At 48.1% G+C, this 27,420-nt stretch overlaps 1 protein-coding gene and 1 pseudogene across 1 annotated transcript in view; one reads left to right on the forward strand and one right to left on the reverse strand.

The window, feature by feature from the left end:
* Positions 1–27,420, reverse strand: part of LOC142578586 (transient-receptor-potential-like protein) — a 241,302-nt gene that overhangs the window by 114,465 nt on the left and 99,417 nt on the right. The window lies entirely within an intron of this gene.
* LOC142577631 (uncharacterized) lies at positions 17,594–18,888 on the forward strand (annotated as a pseudogene).

Consider the following 27,420-nt stretch of genomic DNA (forward strand, 5'->3'; position numbering starts at 1 on the left):
ACGGCAAATCAATGGACTTAAACTTGTTGAAAATGAACCGTACTGCTCCCTTCTGAACCATTTCAGGCTTATGCTTATCCTTCAGGTAACAGGGGTCCCATACTATTGTACCGTATTCTAGTTTTGGCAATATATAAGTTCTGTACGCTAGAAGCTTTAAATTTGATGGTGCTGTTTTCATTTTATGACGCAGAAAGCCAAAATTTCCAAAGGCGGATGCACAAACGTTCGGAATGTGTTTCGACCACGATAGTGGGTTTGTAATCGTTATGCCTAGGTATTTCTATTGGGAGACTTCCTTTATTTGTGTACTATTGATAGAATATGTAAATGCCATAGGTTGCTTTTCGTGACACAAAGTAATACCCGTGTCACACGGGCAACTCGGATCTCCTTCAAACTTCCTTCCCTTAAAGGACCGCAAGGGAGTTTCATCTCAAAGGAGTTAGCTCCGTGTCACACGGTCTATAAGCGAGCTTTTTAAAGCTGCCGCTGGGGGCCCATTAGGCGCTGCTCACCTCGTACGCAGTCATGAAAGAAACACATTATATATTGCCAAAAAGTCTTGGGAAAAACGTGGATAACTCATTCCGCATGCGCAAGACGTGCGATCGCGTTGACCAAAACAACGAAAAATGGCGCACTCAGGGCAAACGCACCAGCCATTCCGAGAACGCCCGGTTCGAGAGTCGAATGTAGCTGCTCTACTCAAATATCTTTGTCAGTGCTCAAATACTATATTATATGCAATAAAAACAATTATATTTGCTGGTAAAAGTGAAAGTAATAAAAATGAGGGTGATTTCTTGACTCGAAATTCAAGCACACTGGGAAGAAGAGTACTCCCTCCATTCCGCAAGGGAGATCTTCCATCTCCTTTCGCTAGGAACTTCCTTAAACTTCCTTTGCTAAAGGACTGCCTTATGACACTGCGCGCATCTCCCTCGAGATAAAGACGTCCTTGGTTGAAGGGAGTTAAAAGGACTTTAGCCGCGTCCGTGTGACAGGGGTATAAGACAGTTTCGTCAGTATTTAGGGTCATAGACAAGGTGGTGCACTGTTAATTAAATCTGGCTAAGCTAACGCTTAACTGAACTTGATCATCGCGGCAAGTAATCTCTTTAAACACAAGACGCTCATCTGCGAACAATCTGATGTTAACGTGTGGACGAATGGTGTTAGTTATATCATTGACTTAGATTAGGAAAAGAATCGGGCCGAGTACGCTTCCTTGAGGTACTCCGGACGGAATCGGTAATGCAGCAGAAGCATGGCCCTTAACTTCTACGAACTGACTATGGTTTGATATGTAGGCTCTTATCCAGTTTATGAGAAATGTAGGAAGGCCAAACTTAGTAAGTTTTCCCAGAAGTTTACCACGAGGGCCGCGATCAACTGCTTTACTGAAATCAAGGAAGATAACATCAACTTGTCCGGCAGAATCAAGCGTTAGATCAATTTCGTGAACAGTTGTTAAAAGGTGCGTACATGTCGATAGTCTCTTTCGAAGGCCATGCTGAAATGGAGACAGCAAGTTTGTACTTTCAAGAAAATTATTTATGTAATGAGTGATGATGTGTTCTAATGTTTTACAGCACGTGGATGTCAAGGAAATGGGACAGTAGTTTTCTATGCTTAGGCGATCACCCTTCTTGTGGACTGTAATGACACGAGCCACACGCCAGTCATCAGGTAAAGTTGGTAAATTGCAACCATTAAGCATTGCAACCTATAGGGATAAACGTTTCAAAGGGAGCTTTAGAATCTATTCGCTATGCTAAACTTCAAGCTATACGCAACAACACTTAGTTGGATTGCTTGGCGTATCCCCCCCTTTTTTTCTTTTCTCTTTTTTTCCTTTCCATTCCTCTCTCCCCCCCCCTTTATTTTTTTTTTCAGCCGGCGTGTCAGACGCACTTGACACGCCGGCTAACACACGTGGTTTAAAAGACCGGGGTGGGGGTGAGAGGTGGCCCTGGCTTTGACCTTGTGCACCGCGTTCCTTTACTCTCAATTCGACACGCTAACACACCTTCCCTCGTTTCCGCACCCTCCCGCCTCACACCCTCTCCCCTTTAGAAGAACCCCACCTATATATACTGTTGCGAAGAAAGCGTACGTCGCCTTGAAGAAGACAAGCCCACTTGTCGAAACGTTGACTCCTGCATTCACCTTGTTCACGTTTTGCTCAGGTATACTTGCATAGTGTCATCAAGTGCCTTCAGAAGAATTAACCTGTGCAGGGACGGTTTAAGCATTTCGAAAGTAAACTGTCAACAGAAAGCGGAGTGCTACTAAAAGGGTGCAAGGTCGTGGTGCCAACCAACATGCGCCAAGAAATGTTGAGAAGAATTCATGAAGGTTTCATGGGACTAAATAAGGGCAAAGAACGTCCGCGTCGTTTCGTTTTCTGACGCGGTATGAACACTGATGCCGAAAATCTGATTAAAAATGCTCAGTATGCCAGAAGCACGCACAAGCAACACAGCGAACCCCTTCTTATCCGCCCAGTGCCTGAGTATTCCTAGTGTAGGATTGGTGTTGACATCTTCCAGTAAGCTGGGAAATCGTATCTTTGTGCGCCTGATGCATTGTCTAATTTTGCCGAGGTTGAGCAGTTGCAGGGCACGTCAGCACAACGGTGCGATTGATAGACTAAGAGCAATAGTTGCTAGATACGGCATACCAAAAGAAGTGTGCACTGACAGCGGACCGCAATTCTCCAGCCGCGAGTTTCGCCTCTTCTCGAGCGCAGTACTGCTTGCATCTCGCCCTGCGTTTCGATGTGTTTTTTGGTAGACTAGTGCTTCCACCCACGGTACCGAGATACCAGTCGACTCTTGAGGATACAAGGAACGCGGGTGTGCTACCCACGTGGCCCTTGGTGAAGCTGGTGAAGCCCAGCGATCCTACAAACCCGGACTACGGGTCAGCGTCGATAACCCCGACGCCAGCTCGGCGCAGCAGCCGGTGCTGCTCCGACGCGTGACGAACGCGAAGGGCAGCAACCGTTCTGCCTGGGCATGGCTACGGGAACGCTTAGCGAACTTCAGACGACGACGACTATGCAAGGTGAGACCACAGCAGCAGAGAACATGGATCTAACAAATTTAGACAGAACAGAAGACGGAATAACAGGCTCCGTTCACCACAACGCCGGGGGACGCCAGCGGACGGACGACGACTGGCAGACAGTCCTGACACTACGGCAAAAGAAGCAGCAGGCTCGAGAGCGCAAGCGAGAAACGGACTCAACGGGCAGCACTAACCCGGCGAAACTAAGGAAACGACGAAGAGGCATACCCAAACTTCCTCCTCTTCCTAAGGATGACTTCAAGATAGTTATCCGACCACACCAGGGACTACCTTTGAAGACTATCAGCACGCCGGCCCTCGCCGAAGCGATCGTCACGGCCTGCGACTACCAAATAAGAGGTGAGCAATTTTTGCTCCGTATAAAGCCCGGCTCCAATATCGCCATACTTTCGACATCGAGACAAGAGGTCGCGGAGCATGCACGCCGAGTCCACATCCTCACTATCAACGGACGTTCGCATGACGTTAACATATACGTTGCCACCGGAGAGGAAGCTATCCGAGGAGTTATACATGGACTCCCACCCCGAACGCCACCGGAGACCATCATAGCAAACATACGCATACGGACTCAAGGCGTCGAACTTATCCAAGCAAGAATGATCGGAGAAACAAAGAGTGCCGCCCTTACTTTCTGCGGCCCGTCACTACCTCGGGTGGTGTACTACAACGGAGGCGAACTCCTGTGTCATCCTTACCGTGCTACTGTTCAGGTGTGCAAAACATGCCATGGAAAAGGGCATCGGACAGACGTCTGTCCACAGCCCGACCTGCGAGTGTGCCGAATTTGTGGAGTCAGAAACGCAGTGGAAGGACACCCGTGTGAGCCAAAGTGTGCCTCGTGTGAGGGGGCCCACGTCACCGCGGACCGCAGCTGCGAATGACGCCTCAAGCAACCGAAAAAACCTCAAGTCAGAAAGAGCACTGACAAGCGCAATGAAGGACAGAAAAAACCTCGCTGGTTCGCCTCAAAGGATGAGGAATTGGACTACACAAACGGCCATAGGAGCGACCAACGCGACCGACAGGGAAGGACAAGATCCCCATCTCCACACCGACTGAACGCTCGGTCCAGATCAGCGTCACCTCACCCGAGCGGATCCCGCTCTCGAGCACGAGAGCGCGTCCAGGAAGGAGAAGCAAGGCAGACGCAACGATCATCCAGAGAAGCACCGAAGGCGGCCTCCGTTCTGACAAATCCACAGGTAAGCTGGGCAGCGGTCGCGTCCTCCACAACCCCACCTATCACACAAAACGAGGAATACAAGAAAATAGTTGCCGAAAACAGACAACTTAGGACAAGCCTGGACAGCATGAAAAATGAACTCGAAACACCTAAACGACAAATGGCAAGCATGACAACGCACGGAGGAACCCACAAAACAAACGCACCCGCACATCTGTCCAACACACAGACAAACCCAACACAGACCAAACCACTATCACAAACGCAGCCTATAGCACAGATGCCTACACCTATGACTCATCTGGAACGGAAACTAGAAAATATGTGCGCACAAATGCAATTATTTTTTGCAGAGCTTCACAATCTTAAGCGGTACGTCGACGACTCGCCCAAAGGAGTAAAAAAAACGCGAAAACGTCGTAGCAGCCTTAGCCGGAGAACCGAGATACAAAGGTCACCGTAACCACAGACAGAAAATTTCGAGAGCCCATACTCTGGCTAACTACACACCTACACACCAAAAGAATCTCGTAATTTGGCAGTGGAACTGCCGATCACTACATAACAAACATGCTGCACTTATACAATATATCAAGGCGGCGCTCGTCCCACCTGACATTATTTGTCTTCAGGAAGTGGGCAACATGCGGATACCCATTGGGGGCTACCGTTCTTACGGCGATTCGAACTACCCTGAAGTGGCAGCATTGGCCCGCAAGGACCTGACAATCACTGTCGCCATAGCACCTGGCGTAGAAATCCACCACCAAATAATCACCATTTGGCCAGTTAAGAAGGGTCGTCCCAAGTGCCTGATAACCAACGTATATAGCCCCTCCAGGGATAAGAGGACCGATTTTTCATTAATCTTAAGTCACGTATCTACCTTGCTCTCAACGAAAGACCGACTAATCTTTCTCGGAGACTTTAACGCTTGGCACTCCGCATGGGGTTATCAACGCGACACCGCCAAGGGCTTCAATCTACTACGAGAAACTCAGTCCCACGAACTTGTACTGATTACGCAGCCAGGCACTCCTTCAAGGATAGGAAACAGCGTTGCCCGGGACACCACGCCGGACCTTACGTTTTTCAACAATGAGGCGAGGGTCACCTGGTGTAACCTAGACGAAACGCTAGGTAGTGATCACTATCTATTATGTATCAATGTTGACACAGCTAAAGTTCGACAGCCCCTAGGGGTGGACAGGCTCATTCATTGGAAAAGGTATAGAGAAAAACAGCAGGCTGTTTCCTCATTTCCAGCCACGGCCGCAGGTTGGACAACTTTCCTCAAGGAAGCCCATGCTGCCGCCATCAGAGAGGTCAAGACCACAACGGAAGCACCAGCAGTAGACAGCCATCTCGCCCACCTCTGGGATACCCACAGAAGCCTCACGAAACGCTGGAAGCCGCAGCGGCGTAATCGCAAACTTAGGCGCCGAATAGCTTTGCCGGCAAACGTAGCTAACGCCTGTGCAAAGGAGCTGAATAATCAAAATTGGCGCAGCTTCTGTGACTCTCTCAGAGGCACCCTCAGCACCAAGAAGACTTGGGCCATTATTCGGTCCATGTTAGGCCCAACTAGCACGCGCACCGAGACGTCTAACGTCATGCGATGGCTCTTAGGAGAATACAAGGGCTCAGAACAAGAACTACTCGAGCACCTAAAATGCACCTACACCGGCGCTGCCCAGACATCTTCACTCGTTATGAGAGAATACCAAGGACAGGACAACTCGAGCTTGGACGCCCCCATCACCTTCTCTGAGCTCTACGCAGCGGCACAAACCTTCAAGAAGAACACGGCTCCTGGACCCGACTAAATCACCAATGCAATGCTGCGCAACCTTAGTGGTGTAGCCCTACAGCACTTAGTCGACTTCTTCAATGAACAGGTCTGGCGACCCGACGGAAGACTACCGCGAGAATGGAAGGAGGCAGACATCGTGCTTATACCAAAACCGGGCAAGCCGCGCGAGCTCAACCATCTCAGGCCCATATCGCTCACGTCTTGCATGGGCAAGCTCTTTGCACGAGTAATTCTATCCCGACTCGAAGCCCACAACGAAACTCACTCTTCCCTGAATCCATGTTCGGTTTCCGCAGGAGAATCTGTGCACAGGACGTCTTTCTTCTATTAAGAGATGAGGTGCTCGATCCTCCTCCGGGCAGTATGGACAGAATCCTGCTAGCACTCGACGTCCATAAGGCATTTGATAACATCTCACACACTACAATACTAGACGGACTACGAGATGTCGGGTGTGGAGAAAGAGTATTTCATTACGTTCAAGACTTCCTGAGCAGCCGCTCCGCAAAAATAGGACTGGGTTCAGCACGTTCTGCCCTGTATCGCCTACCAGATAAGGGCACTCCTCAAGGATCCATATTGTCACCACTTCTTTTTAACATCGGCTTACGTAGAATGGCCCTGGACTTACAGAAGAACCGGGACCTTGGCTGCGCCATATATGCAGACGACATTACACTCTGGGCCTGCAAAGGGTCCTACGGAAACCGACAAGACACGCTTCAACAGGCCATCAACACCATTGAAAGCTACATGAGGCGAGCAGGCATGAGGTGCGCTCCAGCGAAATCGGAGTATATTCATATTAGACCTAGACATACCCTAGCGACCAGGGCTCCGTATCTGCAGCTCACCTTGGAGGGAGAGCCCATCAAAAGGGGGTCCCACCTGCGCGTACTGGGAATGTGCATTCAAGAAACGGACAGCGTTAGCATAGCGCTCTCCAATCTCAGACGCACTGTTCGGATCGTAACTGGGCTTATTAGCAGAGTTACACGCAGCCGAGAAGGCGTGACCGAAGCAGACACCATGCAACTAGTAAACGCCTTCGTCATTAGTCGTCTAACGTACGCTCTGCCTTTCCAAACCACGCGGCGTAACGACATCGAACATGCGGATATGCTCATAAGAATCGCCTGTAAAGCAGCACTCGGCCTGCCTGAAAGCACAAGCACGATCCGACTGAACGAATTAGGAATGATGAACACTTTCGAGGAATATGCAGCGGCCACCCTAATGGCGCAGCGTGAACGGCTAAACACGACACCTCAGGGACGCTCGGTTTTACAAAGACTTCACTATCCATTGGCACCACAATATTGCGGCGACGAAACAATACTACTGCCATCTGAAATCTGAGAGCGGATCCACGTGGCGCCAATCCCTCGTCGCATGCACCCAGTCCATCATGCGGCACGGAGACGCGCGTGGGCAGCCACCTTACTAAGGCGGCGAAGCGATCCGAATACTTACTTTACAGACGCGAGTTCGTATCACAAGAATACAGGCACCCTCAATACATTTGCAGCAGTCGTAACTAGCCAAGGCCGAACAACCGCAGCAGCATCCATACACACGAAATCGGTTGCAACGGCCGAAGCTGTGGCCATAGCCCTGGCCATACGCGCCGCGGAAGCTAAGGGCCAATCGGTCTACGTGCTGACAGACTCGCAGGACGCCTGCCGCCTCTTCCTTGGGGGGGCTTTACCGGGCTGCGTCTTCCGCATCCTAGGGACGGAACTCACCCTGGATCATTGCGTGACCTGGTGCCCGGCGCACACAGGGATAGCGGGGAACGAACGGGCGGACCGCTTGGCTCGAGGGATGACAGGCCGAGCCGCGGGCCACACCGCCCGAGAGAACACCTGGGCACCCGGTGCGCCAAGAGAAATCCTCGAATTACAACGGCTAAGTAGGCGAACCAAAGCCCTTCCTCACCCAGACCTAGACAGGAGGCAAGCACGGGACTGGCGTCGCCTGCAAACAAACACTTCCCCACATTTATACAGGCTACACAAAATGTAACCAGACAAATACAGCAACACATGCCCGTGGTGTGAAGGAACACCGACATTGGAACACATAACATTCCAGTGCGCGTTACGTCCGGCGGCTGCCACCTCGCCGCTGCTAGACAACACTCTACATAACTGGTCGTGGGAGGCGCGACTCGCCGAAGTGGAATTGGGAAGCCAACTGGCGACCCTTGACCAGGCCCGGCGAGCTGCTGTAACCAGTGGGGCCCTGGAGGAGGGGCTTCACCTACCATAACCAAACAACCTATACTACAATAAACGTTGACTCTCTCTCTAACCTCTTCTCAAAAAGATACGATTTCCAGCATGTTATTTCGAGCCCGCGGTTTCCACGCTCAAATGGCTTGGCCGAGAAAGGGGTTCAGGTGGTTAAAATAATCCTTAAATAAAAACAACCGAAGGAAGCGGGGACTTCTGGCTTGGATTGCTCAGTTACAGGTGATGTCATCTGGAAGACGGCAGATCGCCAGGTGAACTGCTATTTTGTCGACGGCTTTGAACGCCTTTGCCGGATATTGCGGAGGTACCCAGCGCGTCTGTGCGGAAGGATCGACAGACGGAGCAGCCGAGACGCTACCTGGCTCCTTTGCGGAAAGGACAAGTCGTGCGAGTGCGCGGAGACCGATGGGATACCAAAGCCAGAGTGATGCGAGCGGAGCAACCAAGGCCCTACCGTGTAGAGACAGAAGACGGCAAAATGCTGTGTCGGAACCGACAGCACCTTCTTGCGACAGCCGAACCATTCGGCATGGAGTCATCCACCTAAGATTCCATGGACGACGAAAGCGTTAATGACGGCATTGTAAGCCTACATACGTCGTCAATAGGAGGTGCACCGGTGATATCAAATGAGACAAGTTCGCTTTTGAGGAGATCAACACGGCAAAGAAGACCGCCACAGACCCTCCAATACGGCAGAAATTTTTAGCAATGTTCGTAACCCCTCGCAATGCCGTTCGATAATATTTTGACTTTCGTGTTGGTACAGAGAAAAGGATGTATCGTGTTTTATAAAGACATACGCATCATGTTCAACTCGGCATTACTGCGCATGCCCACTAACGATGGAATCAGCAAACATGCCCTCGAAAGCTATTGTAAACGTTTTCCCTCTCCTACCCACAACGCATAAATAGTTGAGCAAATAAAGCAACGAGGTTCTGTGTTGACTGACACTTGGCTCGATCGTATTCTTAACGCGAACGGCACGAAACGGAAATATTCATTCATTATGTTAGATATTTCCTGAGGATCGGTGATCAGAATATCGCGTTGCCTAAATTTTTGCAAATGTGTGTTTCCACCGCCAAGATATCGCCCAAATATATCGGGACTGGTTTTTACGTATTTGGCAAAGTATTAGAAGAATATTTTTTTCAGACATTGCGTCTGAAATCTGGACTTGCAAGGGGCGACTACTTCAGGGTTTTTGTTCCGGTGGTTTTTGGCACGTTTTAACCTGCGTTTTATATGTATAATTTTTCTCTCAATCCATGAGTTTCTTTGTTGTGGTTTAATACGTTTAGTCGGCAGGACGGCTTCGGTACAGTAGTTAACGCAGGTCACAAACGCATGCCACAGTGAAGTAACATCAGTTTTTGGTAAGTTGTCGAACAGCTTGCAAAGTTCATCAAGGATAGATTGATCAATGGTATTAATAAAATCTCTAAGAGTTTTGCAGGACTTAACGTGCTTCCTTTCACAGCTATCAAGCCTACTACTGACCAGCACAAGCTTGTGGTCAGATATGCCCTCCGCCACTCGGACTTCCAGCTGTGTCATATTTTTGCTAAGAAATACAAGATCCAAAATTGAACTAGTATCAGCATTGCCACGTGCGATTTAAAGCACAACTTGCTCCATGTCACCTGCAAACATTATGTCGAGAAGAGGGCTATCGGCCAGCTCAATCTTGGGCCCGTGCAGCCAATTAACTGCGGGTATGTTGAAATCGCCCGCCATGATAATTTTTCGGTGTTTCAGCACAGTCATGTAGTCACGCAGTGAGGACAAGAACTTGGGCGGGGATGATGGTGGTCTATAAACCGCGCCTACCCAACTACATGCCCCAACAGTTAACTTTCAAAAACAGATTCTCATGGTTTTCGATCTGAGGAAGTATTTCTGCGGAAAACGTGCTTTATAGAATAACTGCAATACCTGCTCCCCTCGATCCACGGTCCCGACAGAAAATCTCATGTGATGCTGATACCAGTATTTCGTTGCTAACACCATCATGCAGCGAGATTTCCGCGACAACTGTAATATGGGGTCGTATCTGAAGAGGACGCATTCAAGCTGTTCTACCTTATTTGTTATACTTCTGGCATTGGAATTTAGCACTAGCAGGGCTTTAGAAACGGCATACGTGTTCTCTCATGCATTACTAAAAGTTTCGGTTTCGCGGCTCACGACAACACGTTGAGCTGTACTGCCATCCCAAGCATAAACGCAGCCATCAAATTTCAGTTTGTCATTGATAAGAAAAGCACGTTTTTCATTATCGACGTCCCGTTTGACAGTTTCCCGAAGAAGTTTTCGTTTTCTCAGAGTTTCTGTGCTGTAATCATTCTAGATAGATATACGAAGGTAAATATACGTGGTAGCGAAGCTTCCATAGGAGCCCATACGTTCAAAACATGGCGGTCCATCGCCGGTTCATGGGGCTTAGCGCCATCTGCATGTGGTGGGAACACTTCCGGCGGAAAAAAAAATAATGTGACGGCATGTTCGTTAAAAGCAGAAGTGACGTATTTTGTTTTCGAAGGCGCGAAATTTGTTTTCTTGGCCTGCTTTTGGAGCTATATATTCAAGTGTCCCGCCATTCCACTTGATGGGCGTGTCGAGCTTTCAGCGCGGAAAGCGATGCAGGAAAAGCCAGCCGTACGGTTGTCGAAATCGCACCCCTGCACAGAACATACTCTCTTTGGAGGCCGGCGAAAGCTTTAGGTGTGGAGTGCTGATCCTATCGTCGGACGCCAAGCTCGTCGGCCGGCGCAGTCGCACGAAAACAACTACACAACTATCTGGCGGTCGTAACTCACTACTTTTGATTGAACCGATTAAGAAGCGATGAAGCTACCCGCGTCACCAAATTCAAACTTCGACAAGCAAGAAAGCGCAAACTGTGAGGGGGGCGTACTTGAACAGGTGAACTTTACGAGTGCGCCTTTCTGCCCATTTTAAGACGTGCATTGCATTGCAAGTGATAGTGGCGTCAACGCCCCCTGTAACGATGGGCGCCGAAAATAAACGCATTTATTAATAACAATAAAATTGAATAAACTTGTATTTTCTTAACTCGTCGCGAATATATAAAGTTGACCAGGCATTTTATTTTCGTTGAATGAATCTAACTGCGTCTCGCTTGAATTTAAAAAAAAAACGCTTTTTTCATTCCCAATGTTTGTTCCCTCCAAACCTAGACGCGCTTCAATCGTTGCTCCCATAACCCCCCTTGCTGATGTCGGTGACAATCTGTACTGAACCGCTTTTCGCCCGAAGCTTCGCGACCTATTTGGATCGACGTTGGATATACCGCTACCCTTCAGATTACGTACGTTGCGAAAAACGCTCTTTTTTTCCAGAATCATGAAAATATACGATAACAGTTCTTTTTCCTGGCTGTATTCCAAGACGATGAGTACGCGCGATAGATTTGCATTATTGCTGCAGTTTTCTTTTAATGTGGTCTATGACTGCTTTTCGAAACGTTTCATCATCTTGATCTTCTTGCGCTTTGACACTGAAAACAACTATGATGGGCGATTTTGCTCTTCGAGGTCAGTTAGTTTTTCGATTTGTTTCATAACCACTTGATGTAAAGCCCGAATTTTGTCTTTTAGAGTATGAATTTAGGCGATTTCTTGCTCATTGCTAGCAGTAGCTTATCGATTGCATTTAATCGTTTATTAGGAGTGGCGACGGCTTGGTCATTCGATGTAAGACGCTCCCGAATACCAGTTAGCTCAGTTAATATGCTTGCTTGCCCTGACTGAAGGCCCCCAAACATTTCTTCAACTGTAGGGCCTGGATTTTCTTCAATGTCTCCGCAGACAAGCAATTTACACATTCAAAAACAGTCGTATGCAATTGACAAGCATGTCCGTGGGCACGGAAAAACCACCAACGTAATATCGTTACTGCGGAATGTAGAAACAGACAAACTAACCTGGGGAAGGAGCATAGATCTTTTGGTGAGTGGCATGATTCCTTCGGTTTCGCCGTGCCCACTGGCTGGAAGGTTTCAGCCGGAAGCAGAGCAGGCTTCTTACGACGTTGGCATGGTTCGCAAGGAGCGACATCACGCCGCGCGATACGGTTGAGTACAGGCCAGAAAAATCGACGCCGGACACGGTCGTAGTACCTGGAAGCACTCAGGTGGCCAGTGGTGGGGACCTCATAAGTTGCGCGAGTACAGTTGCCCGGAGATGAGAAGGAACGACTATCAGCAGTTCATGTCATTCTGTGTGCATATTTCGAAGGTATAAGATGCCGTCCAAAACGAAGAACGAGCTAAGCGAGGGGTCTGACGGGTCAGAACGGAGGCGGCTGATGAGGTCGTGCAAGGGTGTATCACGTGCTTACTCCTCGCTAATGTAGTGGAAGGCGCAGAGCGTGAATATTCCAGCAGTTGCATCACTGGAGTCAGGGGCGTCGACGGGGTGCCGAGACAAACAGTCGGCATCCTGGTGTAGCCTACGGGACTTGTGCAACACCGTATAGGTGAATTCTTGAAAACGTAGTGCGCAGCGAACTAGAAGGCCCGTTGGATCCTTAAGTGTCTAGTGCCAGTAGAGCGCGTGATGGTCCGTGGTAACAGTGAAAGGTCGACGGTATAAGTACGGCCGGAATCAGTTCATTGCCTATACGAGTGCGAGGCACTCGCGCTCCGTAATAGAGTAATTGCGTTCGGTGGGTGAAAGCAGGCGACTTGCGTACGCAATAACTTTGTCATGGCCACGTTGACACTGAGCTAAAACCGCGCCGATTCCATAGCCACTAGCATCTGTACGGGCCTCTGTTGGGGCAAATGGGTCGAAGTGAGCAAGAATTGACGGAGTAGTGAGCAAGGTCAGAAGGCGTTGGAAGGCAGCAGCTTCATCAGGACCCCATAAAAATGGGGCGCCTTTCATCAGAAGATAAGTCAGAGGCCGAGCAATGTACGCAAAATTTCTGACAAATCGACGGAAATAAGAGCATAGGCCTACAAAGCTCGAGAACAGCACGAACTTTGACGGGATCGGGGCGAACGCCAGAGGAGTCGACGAGATCACCATGAATAATAATTTGTCGGTGACCAAAGTGGCACTTTCAAGAATTTAATTGTAGCACAGCAGCACGGAAAACGAAAAAAAATAGAGGAAAGGCGTTCAAAGTGTGTCGCGAAGGTCGGCAAGAACACGATGACGTCGTCGAGGTAACAAGGGCATGTAAACCACTTAAAACTGTGCAAGAGAGGGTCCATCCTGTGCTAGAAGGTGGCCGCAGCGTTGCACAAGCCGAATGGCATGACTTGAAACTGATAAAGGTCGTCTGGCGTAACAAATGCTGTCATCTATGTCATCGGCGGCAATCTGCCAGTAACCAGAGCGCAGGTCTAGCGATGAAGAATACCTCGCACTGTGTAGGCAATCTAATGCGCTGTCTATGCGTGGCAGTGGATAGAGATCCTTCGTTGTTATCATGTTTACACGGCGATAATCTATGAAGAATCGCCAGGTGTTGTCCTTTTTCTTACCAAGACAACAGGCGAAGCCCACGGGCACGACGATATGGTTCAAGACTGCCCTTGATAAGCATCAACCTCCTGTTATATTTCTCGGCGCTTGGCGTGTGACGCGCGATACGGCGGTCTGCGAATCGGCGGTGAATCGCCGGTTTGTATGCGATGCTGAACTAGGGAGGTTTGTCCCATAGGCGGACCGCTCAGGTCAAAAATGTCGAAAGATGATGTGAGAAGACAACGATAATCATTGGTTTCTGTGGGGTAAGGTCCAGGGCTATCATCTGTGTAATGTCGTGCGCTGGAGGCGACGCGGCGGAATGAGAATTACAGGCGGCGGAAGAGTTGGAGGAAGACGGAAGAGGCAAGAGGGAAGAAAGGTCGCATTCGTGCAACGGCGACAGTGCGGCGAGAGAGATTCCTTTCGGTAGCCCCTGAGGGCAGAGTCCTAAATTCAGGAGCGGAAGGTGAGTTTCGTTAGTCGACACGGTCACTACTGTGTGAAGAAGCGACACGCCGTGCGAAAGTAAGGCACTGAGACAGGGAGTGACGACATAGTCACCATCTGGTACGCAGGGGTTGGGCACAGCAGTGATACAGGCCCAGTGCCTGCGGAGATAGACGAACAAAGTCGACGCAACAGAGCTGAATTGGAACGGTGTCGGCAAGGTCGGTAACATCAAGGAACTCAACTTTGACTACACCAGCCGAGCAGTCAATTATAGCTGAATGGGCAGCTAAAAAATCAAAGCCAAGAATCACGTCGTGAGGACAATGATCAAGTACATGGAACAATACAGATCTGTGGCGACACGCTACGCTGACACGAGCTGCACGCATTCCCAGCACAGCGGGAGTTTCCCCATCAGCGACTCGTGCGACGCGGGACACGGCAGGAGCACTTTCTTGAGCCGATTACGCAGATAAGCACTCATGACCGAGATATGTGCGCCGCTGTCGACCAGGGCAGTGACAGGTAGGGCATCAACTTCTGCGGCGATTAGGTTCTGATCTTTCGGCAAGGTAAGGAGAGCATTTGTAGGTCGAGTGTCAAATGCAACATCACCCCCGGGAGCTGCATCCGTCAATTTTTCGGGGATGAGCATACAGAAGGGTAATGCGATGAAAATTGCGACATCGACGGCAGCGGTAGCATCGCAGAAGCATCGTCCAAGTACCAACCTGCCTTGTCGCAGATAACGCCGGCTGTCCTGTGACGTCGCTACCGTGCTTGCTTCAACCTTGGTGGGCGTAGCTCTGCGAGCGCGTCTGCTGCAAGTCCTCTTTGTCCGGATCACGCCGCAGTCTTCATCAAGCGCCACCATCGACAGAGCTAGCTATAATATAACGCCGGCTGTCCTGTGACGTCGCTACCATGCTTGCTTCAACCTTGGTGGGCGTAGCTCTGCTGCAAGCCCTCTTTGTCCGGATCACGCCGCAGTCTTCATCAAGCGCCACCATCGACAGACCGAGCTATGATATAACGCCGGCTGTCCTGTGACGTCGCCACCGTGCTTGCTTCAACCTTGGTGGGCGTAGCTCTGCCAGCGCGTCTGCTGCAAGTCCTCTTTGTCCGGATCACGCCGCAATCTTCATCAAGCGCCACCATCGACAGAGCAAGCTATAAAATAACGCCGGCTGTCCTGTGACGTCGCCACCGTGCTTGCTTCAACCTTGGTGGGCGTAGCTCTGCTGCAAGCCCTCTTTGTCCGGATCACGCCGCAGTCTTCATCAAGCGCCACCATCGACAGACCGAGCTATGATATAACGCCAGCTGTCCTGTGACGTCGCTACCGTGCTTGCTTCAACCTTGGTGGGCGTAGCTCTGCGAGCGCGTCTGCTGCAAGTCCTCTTTGTCCGGATCACGCCGCAGTCTTCATCAAGCGCCACCATCGACAGAGCTAGCTATAATATAACGCCGGCTGTCCTGTGACGTCGCTACCATGCTTGCTTCAACCTTGGTGGGCGTAGCTCTGCTGCAAGCCCTCATTGTCCGGATCACGCCGCAGTCTTCATCAAGCGCCATCATCGACAGACCGAGCTATGATATAACGCCGGCTGTCCTGTGACGTCGCCACCGTGCTTGCTTCAACCTTGGTGGGCGTAGCTCTGCGAGCGCGTCTGCTGCAAGTCCTCTTTGTCCGGATCACGCCGCAGTCTTCATCAAGCGCCACCATCGACAGAGTATACTATAATATAACGCCGGATGTCCTGTGACGTCGCTACCATGCTTGCTTCAACCTTGGTGGGCGTAGCTCTGCTGCAAGCCCTCTTTGTCCGGATCACGCCGCAGTCTTCATCAAGCGCCACCATCGACAGACCGAGCTATAAAATAACGCCGGCTGTCCTGTGACGTAGCCACCGTGCTTGCTTCAACCTTGGTGGGCGTAGCTCTGCGAGCGCGTCTGCTGCAAGTCCTCTTTGTCCGGATCACGCCGCAGTCTTCATCAAGCGCCACCATCGACAGAGTATGCTATAATATAACGCCGGATGTCCTGTGACGTCGCTACCATGCTTGCTTCAACCTTGGTGGGCGTAGCTCTGCTGCAAGCCCTCTTTGTCCGGATCACGCCGCAGTCTTCATCAAGCGCCACCATCGACAGACCGAGCTATAAAATAACGCCGGCTGTCCTGTGACGTCGCCACCGTGCTTGCTTCAACCTTGGTGGGCGTAGCTCTGCGAGCGCGTCTGCTGCAAGTCCTCTTTGTCCGGATCACGCCGCAATCTTCATCAAGCGCCACCATCGACAGAGCTAGCTATAATATAACGCCGGCTGTCCTGTGACGTCGCTACCATGCTTGCTTCAACCTTGGTGGGCGTAGCTCTGCTGCAAGCCCTCTTTGTCCGGATCACGCCGCAGTCTTCATCAAGCGCCACCATCGACAGACCGAGCTATGATATAACGCCCCCTGTCCTGTGACGTCGCTACCGTGCTTGCTTCAACCTTGGTGGGCGTAGCTCTGCGAGCGCGTCTGCTGCAAGTCCTCTTTGTCCGGATCACGCCGCAGTCTTCATCAAGCGCCACCATCGACAGAGCTAGCTATAATATAACGCCGGCTGTCCTGTGACGTCGCTACCATGCTTGCTTCAACCTTGGTGGGCGTAGCTCTGCTGCAAGCCCTCTTTGTCCGGATCACGCCGCAGTCTTCATCAAGCGCCACCATCGACAGACCGAGCTATAAAATAACGCCGGCTGTCCTGTGACGTCGCCACCGTGCTTGCTTCATCCTTGGTGGGCGTAGCTTTGCGAGCGTCTCTGCTGCAAGCCCTCTTTGTCCGGATCATGCCGCAGTCTTCATGAAGCGCCACCATCGACAGAGCAAGCTATAAAGTAGTGGGAATAGAGGCCTGCTTTCACATCGGCGGCAGCGGCAGCATCGAAAAAGCATCGTCCAAGTAACAACCTGCCTTTTCGCAGGTTAGTATTTCTATACTTAGTACTTTATTTTTCCCCTATTGCTGATGCTGCTGCTGCCAAATTGTGACCATGTCCTGCAATGTGATATGCGCCACTTGTGAGCTAACGCTTACTGTTTCAGACTCTGCCATTGAATGTAGTGACTGTACTTCTAACTTTCACACCCAGAAATGCTCGGGTATCTCGGACACGACAATTAGGTCAAAGTAAGATGCATACCGCCTGGCTTGGCGCTGCACATCTTGTAGACAGCAGAAATTACGTATGCAACCTAACAAATCTAGTGATGACTCTTACGCGCAAGATGTGCGGCAGTCAATGACAATTAACGGAAATCTTTACCAGCTGTTCCCACTCCGAGAGGTAGTTGAAGGCATTGAAGACACTTTACAATTTCTGAGCGAACAGTACGATGAGCTGCAACAACGAACGGAGCGAAATGAAAATGAGATCAAGGATCTAAAACGCAGAACCGAAAGACTTTAAGGAAACGAGAGTGACGTCAATCAGCTTCACGCTGAAATTGACCAACTTGAGTGGTGGAGCCGCCGCTTAAACCTGGAATTTCGTGGTATTCAACACTCTGAAAAAGAAAACCTGCTCGAAAGGCTGAACGAAGTAGCCATGCAGCTCGAACTTTTCTGAGAGCCACAGCTCTCAGAAAATGACGTTGTTTCAGTTCAGCGGCTGCCTTCAAAGAAAGAAAAGATACAGGGTATAATCTGTCGCTTCGCGAAACAAGCCGATAGGGACCGTTAGTTGAAAAAAAGAAAGAAGTTGCGTGAATCGAAAGAGGATGTATTCCTCATAGAGTATCTCACTATAACAGCTAGAGGGAAATCTGGCGCCACCGTCTATGGGAGTTTCTTAAGGAGGCACCGTGCCATCATGGGAATGACGGTATATGTGTCTGCGAGGCTCGTGTTGGCTGGTGTTGTACGAGGCTTCGTCTAAAACGTGGATATGGCTACACAAATAACGCGTTCTCAAAGTAAAATCTTCATAAAATGTTTCCATTCACGCATATTACATCTTTACTCAACTACAATGCATGACCAAGGGAAGAAAAGCAAGAACAGATGACAAACTGTTTCAAAACGAGCGCGAACCGTGTCGTCTGTGCTCCAACTTTAGCGGCCCGCTGACACTTTTTACGTAACATATAATCGTACACGCAATAACAAGTTCTCATAGTTAAACAAAACATAATTTTGCGTAATATTAAAACCAAAACAACTTTTGACGTGCAGTTTTAGTAGAAAATGACTCATTGTGACAGACGGAACGGTGCTTGCCAAGCGCGTCTTCAAGGTGTCCTGTCTCTCCGAGAATGATACCAATCCGAAGTCACAACATACCGGCATTCCCCTGCATACCACAGCGCAGCAGCGCGAGATTTCCCTCTAGGTAATGTAGTGAGAAACTCTATGGTATTCCTGCTTGAAAATGTGACAAAAAGGACGCATGATTTACTCTTTCGGACAAAGATATGGGCGAAGCGAGCAAACTACAAATATGTGTGGCACAGAAACGGCCGCGTTCTTGTCCGAAAAGCGGACGGTGAACGCGCAGTAGCTGTTTCTACCGAGAGGGATTTTGATAAACCCGCTTAAAAACAGTTCTTGATAACGACGACTTGTGCAAGTGGGGATACTTGCATATTGCCCCAAGTATTCAGTCAGCATTTAGGTAAAAAAATTTCAGCAATCCTTTGAATGCTTTAATCTAAACATCCGCTCAGTTTCAAATAAGAAAAATTAGTTCTGCTGGTTTTTTGAACAGCTAGGGCAATAATTTGATACGATACTGTTAACAGAAACGTGGTCCATGAACAATACGGATATTTTCCGTATCCCAAATTATAGTACCTCCTACTTAAATCGGTCATACTCTCGGGGAGGGGGAGTATGTATCCTGGTAAAGGAAGTATTCGAGTGTGACTTACTGCCCGAACTTTCCGCAACAGCTGACTATGAAACTCTAGCAATAAAAATGCATAACTCCGTTATTACAGTGTGTTAGCGCCCTCCGAATGGCAGCGTTAGCAATTTTTTTGTAAATTAGAACAAATCTTTCAGTTTGTTAATAAAAATCGGCTTGATTTAATCTACGGCGGGCACATCAATATTAATAGGATGAAAATGATTCTCAAACTTTACAATTAGATATTTTACTGAAAATGAATGGTTTAGTGAATGTAATAAACTTGCCCACTAGAGTTACTGAAAATTCATCATCTTTAATTGATATTTTTTGCACAAATATCATCCCTGAGAAAGTTAAGGCGGGTGTATTTGCCTATGACCTCAGTGACCACTTGCCAATATTTAATTGCGCCAAAGGGCACGTACGGGAAAAGGTAATGCATCCAATGCAACAGATCCAAAAAATAACCCCGCGAAATTTGTCTATATTTCGGGAACAAATAGAAAATGCCTGTTAACCAACGAAGCAAATGGGGCCTATGAAAAATTTCTTCACAGTGTTAAATCGATATATGAATCTAGCTTTCCCTCAATGCGCATTAGGCCAAGCAAAAAAATTCGGAACCCATGGATTAACTCTGAGCTTCTCAGACGAATCGCGCATAAACATATTCTCTATGGCAAGTTTATTTCAACTAAAGACATCGAATTATTCCGCCAATCTTAAGTGTGCAGTCATCGCCTAGATAAACATATAAACAAAGCTACGCGAGAATATTTTGTAAATGTCTTTGCAACTGCTACTGGATGCTCTGAGATTATGTGGAAAATGCTCAACTCTGTATTGAGGCATCATCCGCCTATCAGTAACATTCTTAAATTAGATATTCCTGGCGTAGAATTATCTGGGAGGTGGCTTGCAGATACATTTAATATATATTTCGCAAGTGCAGGTAATAAGCCTATGCTACCAAATGATCTTAGCATTGTTGCGGTTAATTGCAACACTATTTTCCTTAAACCTGTGGATGAAAAAGAAGTAAGCCACATAATTCTCTAGTCCACTGCCGATTTCTTATGGCGTGCCACAAGGCAGTATTTTGGGCCCTTTCCTCCTTAATTTATATAATAATGATATCATTAGTATCAGTATCAAGGCAAAGTATATAATTTACGCCGATGATACTAGCATCTTCCTGATAAGAAAGTCGGCGGATGAATTAGTTGAGGAAGCAAACTAAATCCTTCAAAGATTACATGAATGGACACGTCAAAATAGTATTAAAATAAACATAAACAAAACAAAAGCAAGAGTTTTCCGAAGCAAAAAGAAAAGCGTAATAATTAATACGCCTATATTGCTAAATGTAACGCCTATCGATATAGTTCCATACTATAGGTGTTATCTTTCAAGAAAACTTATCTTGGGATACGCATGCAAATTCCTTGGCGACAAAATTATCTCAAACAATCCGGCTTGTTCACCGTAACCGTCATGTGCTTCCAACAAAAATAACGATGCTGATTTTCAACACACTGTTTCTAGTCTAAACTACTGTCACCTAGTTTGGGCTACTACCACACAGAGAAATTTAGAAAAACTTTATGTAGTGCAAAAAAAATTCTTACTAGTCGTAGAAAATGTCCCAAAATATGTTCATGCACGTGATTTTTTTATAAAATACAGTATAATGCAAATTCCCAGTATGCACGATTATCGACTCTGTAGAGCATACAAACAAGAAATAAAAAATGGAGTCAGCTTTCTAAGAACACTGGCGGATTTAAAAATCAACATTACAACATACACGACAAGGACCAGAGAATTCTGGAAAGTAAAAACCACTAGAACGACATACGGACAACAAACTCTTCGCAACAACCTGCCAAGGTTACTGAATAAATTACACAACGAAACCAATGGATTGGAAAATACCTTATTTAAAGCTCTGTACAGTTATTTCTGCCTGCACTAGATTGTATCCCTGGCTTTCGCAAATTTTTCCTCATCGCAACTAACTAGTCCCATTGTATAGCTTGTATTCTTGGTTTTTCGTTTGTTTATTTTGTGTGAGAAATGTTATTGTTATGGCTTGTGCTTTGATTATCCTTGTTGCCCTCGTGTTTTTTGAAGAGTTGCGATACCGTTGAGCCTATCATTGATTTTTTATCTTTATTGGTTTGAGATGTTTTTTACTGTGCCCTGTTGCTAGAGCACATCTTTTTTTCTTCATTTGCTTCGCATGGTTCGCGATGCTCAATTTTCTGTAAATACCATTTGTAAACATTGGCCTTTGTCTTTGCTAATGCCGCGCCAATGCGGGGGCCTCTCGAAGCGGTCCGTGTGGCAGCTCTTTCTACATGCCCCTCGCGTCGTGCACTGATGCAAAAATAAACGTCATTGTCAAAAACGACGTGGCCGGGGCGAGCGGGACCGACGATCGTGCGGCGACGGCAAACGGCTCGGGCATCTGATGAACGCATAAGGGCAGCGGTCGTGGTATGTCGGTTCGTATGGAGCATGAAATAGCTGGTGCTGGTGGCCATTGGGGCGGTAGTAGAACGTGCAGCGTGAAAATGACGGCTGGCGATAACGGCAATAGCGAGAAATGTGCCCCGAACCCCTGCAATGGAAGCGCATGGGCTTGTCGTCTGGTGTTCACCATTGGGCCGGATGTCGATAGCGTCGGTGGAGGTCGATGAAGAGGGGCAGGGTTAACCGCAGGGCGTGTTATGGAGCACACTGGTTGAATACCTGCGCTGGCCAGTTCTTCGCAGTCAACTGCATAGGTGAGGGAGATCGTCGACTGCGTGTCCTTAGAAGGGCGCGCGAAAGAAGACGCAGCCTCTGTTTCGCGCCGCACAATTCGGACAACGCTATCTGTAGTGGACGATTGAAGGGCCGAATGAGCGTCTTCGCAGGACGACGTAGCGGCGGTGTTGCAAAGCCGCACGAAATGTCCGGCAATGCCACGGCTCTTTCCGTCTTCGAAACGTCTGCACTCACGCATAATTTCGTCTACTGTCGAGCAGCCTTTAAAAACGAGCAAGTTAAACGCATCATCGGCGATGCCTTTCAGAATGTGCCTCACCTTTTCAGCCTCGGGCATACTGGCATCCACGCGGTGCCAAAGAGCTAGGACATCAAGGATGTACGCAACGTACGACTCGGTAGCTGTCTGAGCCTGACAAGATAGGTCTTTTGCAGCGGCACTCTTGCGACCAGCGAGCTCGCCGAAGAGTTCGCGAAGTTCTTGCTTGCATACGTCCCAGCTGGCCAACTATTCTTCGTATGGGTCGTACCAAGTGCGTGCTGCTTCCTGGAGGCAGAAGATTTGGAAGCACCACTGTCCGGTACCATCAGTTGTGTGAAGCGACGCGTTCGTAAATGCCAAGCCATTGTCCGATGTCGACTTTATCGGTTCCGTTACCAGAGAAGGTGCCGAAGTCACGCGGATGGATCAAGACGAATGATGGTTACGGTGTCGTGTATCCCGACGGCGTGGGTGCGCTGGGTGCTGACGTTGTGCTTAACCCAGCGGCCTGGTCGTCTGTCAGCGTGGTAGGATGGCCGAGGACATGCCCGCTGTGGAGTTGCGTCTTGTGCAATACCAAGCACCTCCACCAAAAATGAAACGAGCAGAGACATAAGGTCAAATGGCACCGTGTTTACTCTGAATATGGCCGTTAAAACCAGTATGGCCAAACCGTAGGTTAGCCCTTCTACGTCGTCTCTTTCGTCTTGTTGGTGATCGTCGTCTTTATTGCTCTCGTGGCACCGTGACAATATTATGCGCAAAGGAGGAAGGCTGCGAGAAAGCGCACCAGCTTCCAAAGCGCGCAAGGCGCCAGGAGTCCGGAGGGAGGGGGCTGCGCTCTAATCAGGCGCCTGTGCGGCGCGTTTTACGGGCCAGTGCCACCACCCGGGAGGGCGGGGGGGGGGGGCTATTTATACGTGATCGCGGTAACGACCCTGTGCTGCAGAAAATCCAGTACCGGCGTGCACGGTCGGTCGTCTTGTGAGTGAAAGTTGGCGTACATATTCTATACGGCACTAAAGTTCTTCTATTAATTCAATTTGGTCATAGCTTGTCCTAAATGCTTTACAAGGTTATAAACTCGGAATTCTGAGAATGAGGGCCAAGAAAGAAATGTCATGAAGCAAAACAACGACAGCGCACGCATCTTATGTTGAATTTTCTCAGACTGAAATATTAAAAGTGCGAAACAATAACTGGAGATCGGCCCACGCAAGTCAAGTCCGCGAGTTTCTACCTGAAAACTTGCCTTCGTTCATAGCGTTCGCCGCCAGTGTTTCCTTGGGAACATTGCGGTTACATACGCTGCGGTCACCGGGAAGCGCCAAAAACAGTCAGGGATCTTTGAATGCTATCGCTTTGCACACTTAAAGGCGAAGCTTACGCGTCCTCCTAATTTTTCAAAGCCATCTACGATGGGGACAGTCTAGGCACGCGAGCGTTGCGCTCATGCAAGAGGCAGCACGAAGGTAGGTCAATTCGCTTGCTGCTGCCGAGCTTCCTCGCGCCAGCGTTTTGACGGTGACGGTCCGAGGTGATCGAGTGAGATGTGTGCATGTTTGCCTGTGCGTGCGTGTCAGCATGCTTGTTAACTTAGTAAACGAATGTTTACATGCTTATACGGCCGATAAAGCTGCTATCCTTACTTCGTATAGCTTTCTAATAATTTGCTATCGCAATCGTTGCTTCGCCTTTCGGGCAACACTGCGGCTTTCTACAGCAAAGCTGTACATAACGACTCTCCAGCGGTGGTCGATGTCCGTCAATCTAAGCGCCGCTAGGGCACGAGAAAATTTCCGTCTGTTCTTTCTCGCAAGTGCTCTGTAGCGTTCAGTGTATTGCAGGCATTTTGAAAAACAATCCTACTGAAATTAATCGCTAAGACGACTCTATCATTACGCCGAGTTTCATTTACTTCTCCTGAAGAATTTGCAGTGCATTTCTAAACGTTACAGAATTCCCGTCTGCATACTATACATGGCCGTCTATGGGATGAGCATGGAACAGAAAACAGTTCTAACTCTTACTTTATAAAAAGTATCCCAAAAGAAATTGCATACAACTTAGCCTCTAATACGTCTCTAACATTACGCCGGGTTTCATTTACTTGTAATAAATGCGCAGTTCCCATTGAAGCTGTAAATATTGTGAAATTCCCGTCTGCTCTAAATACATGGGCTTCTACGGGAGGGAAACAGACAATTCCATGTTTGGAGTTGGATACCTCCATGTTTGGAGCTGGATAAATGTACTCGTGCATAGAGTCTCGAGGTTGTCTGGTAATCATGAATTATTGTCTTCTTGCCAGGCTTTTGAACATTACCCGTATCTTCTACACAATAATCCTCAACTCTACTCTTGCACTTCCTCGGTTAGTCAACAATCCTTTTTGTACTTGATTCCCAGTGTTTCTGAACAGGATAATGTCATCTTCAAGCCGAAGGTTGTTGAGATATTCGCCGTCGATCCTCACTCCAAAACCTTCTCAGCATTATAGCTTAATATTTCAACGCATGCAGGGAATAGCATAGGAGAGAGCGTGTATAACTGCCCTTTCCCCTGCTTTGTAGGCATCTTTCTACATTTTTGTGGACATTAAACGTAGCTGTGCAGTCATTGTACATATTTCCCAAGATATTCATGTATGACAACTGTGCTCATTTGTTACGCAATACCTCCATGACTGCTGTTATCTCTTCTGAACCGGTTACTTTTTCATATTCTATGAAAGCCGCATATATAGGTTGATTGTGCTCCGCAGGTTTCTCGATTACCTGATTGATGACATGAACATAATCGTGTGCAGAATATCCCTCCATGAAGTCAGCCTGTTGTCATTGTTGATTAAAATCAAGTGTTGCCATGATTCTATTGGAAAATATTCTGGTGAATGTTTTATACAATGCTGAAAGCAAGTTATTGAGCCTTTAATTCGTCAATTCTTTAACCTCTCTCTTCTTAAAGATTAGTATAATGGTAGCATTCTTCCAGATATCTGGTACACTTGAAGTCGTGGGGCATTGCGTATAAATGGACACAAGCTGAATATCTCCTTCATCTTTTAATAAATCGAGGATTCTTCCATCTTGTCCTGCTGCTTTTTCCCGGGGTCCATGTCTCGAAAGGCCCTTCTAACTTCATCGCTAGTAATGAGCGGAACCTCTGTATCCTGGTCATGAATACATCCAATGAAAGATTGCATGGCTGCTCGAGTTACTGCACAGGTCAGTAAATAATTTTCTGCTGCTTTTATTATAGATCGACATTGCTGATTACAGTAAGCATTGCTGCTCATTCATACGAAATCATTATATGCCCCTTTACGCGGACCTCTGGCGTTGTAGTCGGCACCGTGACTGAATGATGATACCAAAAATGGCCGATGGCAAAGACTAAAACCACATAAAAAATACTCGATTCTACGTCAAATTTCTGTGGGAAGTCCATGTAAACAAAATAAATTATTTGCCTCTGAAAATAATATTAGGCAAATTTCGTTATGGTTGGGGAGGGAACCCGGGCCTCACGGTTGTGAGACGAGCCTCCTTCTCCGACGTCACGGCAGCTCCATGGTTCTGGTTGACAAAATGTGTGCCCTGTGGGTGCGTCATTGCGCATGTCACATCGCAGCCATCTGGCTAACTAAACGTGTGAACTATACTCCATTTCACTAGTTGCTTGCAGCAGTGTGAACGCTGCAGTATTCCTTAGCCAATAGGAAGGCCGGTTGCCCCTCGAGATGTGCTCCTCCGTGCCGTGTCGCCTGCACACCGCCGCGGTAATTCGTGGTATACGACGTGCATGCGCAAAGGCCTAACATGTCACGTATCGCTGTAAGGTATCATGTAACAACAAAACTAACTCCCTAATGCCGCCAGTAATAAGACAGTTACGCTGAGAACTACATATCACTGCGAAGGGGTATTACCTATGTATACCTCGTACCATCGACAGTGCTGCAAACGACTTGTGAGATGAATGGAGTATAGTGCGCTCGTCGCTGGGCCCGTGATGGCGTAGCCACTGTGTAGCAGGTGGCGCCACGTTATGAGTGCATAAAACGATTGCATAAAATACAAATAATTATTGTCCAATTGAATGCTACTGAGTGGTCCTTCAAATTATGAACTACCCGCGAAGAAGCTAGCACATTGAGACGCTTGACGCGTTTTCATTTGTCCTCAGTGAGGCGCAATTAGAACGCAAGTGAGAGCTTGCGCGGACAAGGAACGCGCAGGAAAAGAAACATGTCACGAAAGTGACTATAACGCTTTCGCATTCTGACACGTAAGGAGTCTTAAGTGTCTCGGCGGAAATTTGTTTTCACTGCATATATCTTGCCGTGTCCTATGGCAAGTTTTCTTCTTACTGATGTCATGCTGCTGCCATTTCTTACAGCTTCCTCAATCTTTCCGACCTTACTAATTCGAATATCACTTAGTTTGTTCTTGTTTATCAGTTTTGGAGTTTTGGAGTTATAATGTCTCATGCTTTGTCGTTTTTTGTTAGGTCCTTTGTTACTTGGGAGAGCTTACCTACTCGGTTCCTTGGTGTTCTACCTCGTAGTTCAAGTGGTGCTTCGGAAATTAGCCTCGTTAGAGTTTCATTCCTTACATCTATGTTAACTGCATCTTCCTGCTCCAAAGCTGCATATTTGTTTGCGAGCACCAGACTGAATTCGTCTGCTTTTACCCTTGCTGCCACTAGGTTGGTCTGTTTCCTCTTGACTAACGTTGTTTTTTTTTTTTTGTCTGCCACGCTAGCCCCCACCGCTGGGAAAGAAAACTCCACGCAACGTTGACAATAAAAGTTCGCTCTCTCTCTCTCTCTCTGTTCTTTAAATTGAGAGCAATCCTGACCTCACTCACCTATGATCATTGCCTTTTACCGTGCCTAACGCTTCTACATCCTGCACTTTGCTGGGATCGGCAGAGAGTACGAAATGTATTTCATTTCTTGTTTCTCCGTTAGGGCATTTCCAGTTCCACTCCCTGTTACTGCGCTTCCTCGTGGTATTCATTATTCAGGGCATATTCCTTTCTCCCCTCTGATATTCCTAGAATTGATGCCGTAGTTATCAATTGTTTGCTTAACAGCCTGAATTTCCCTCGCATTTTAATTAAAGTCGCCTATGAGTACAGTATACTTAGTTTGCCCCTATCTTATTCCCAATTCAACATCT

Source organism: Dermacentor variabilis, chromosome 4 (assembly GCF_050947875.1).
Source record: "Dermacentor variabilis isolate Ectoservices chromosome 4, ASM5094787v1, whole genome shotgun sequence".
Lineage (NCBI taxonomy): Eukaryota > Metazoa > Arthropoda > Arachnida > Ixodida > Ixodidae > Dermacentor > Dermacentor variabilis.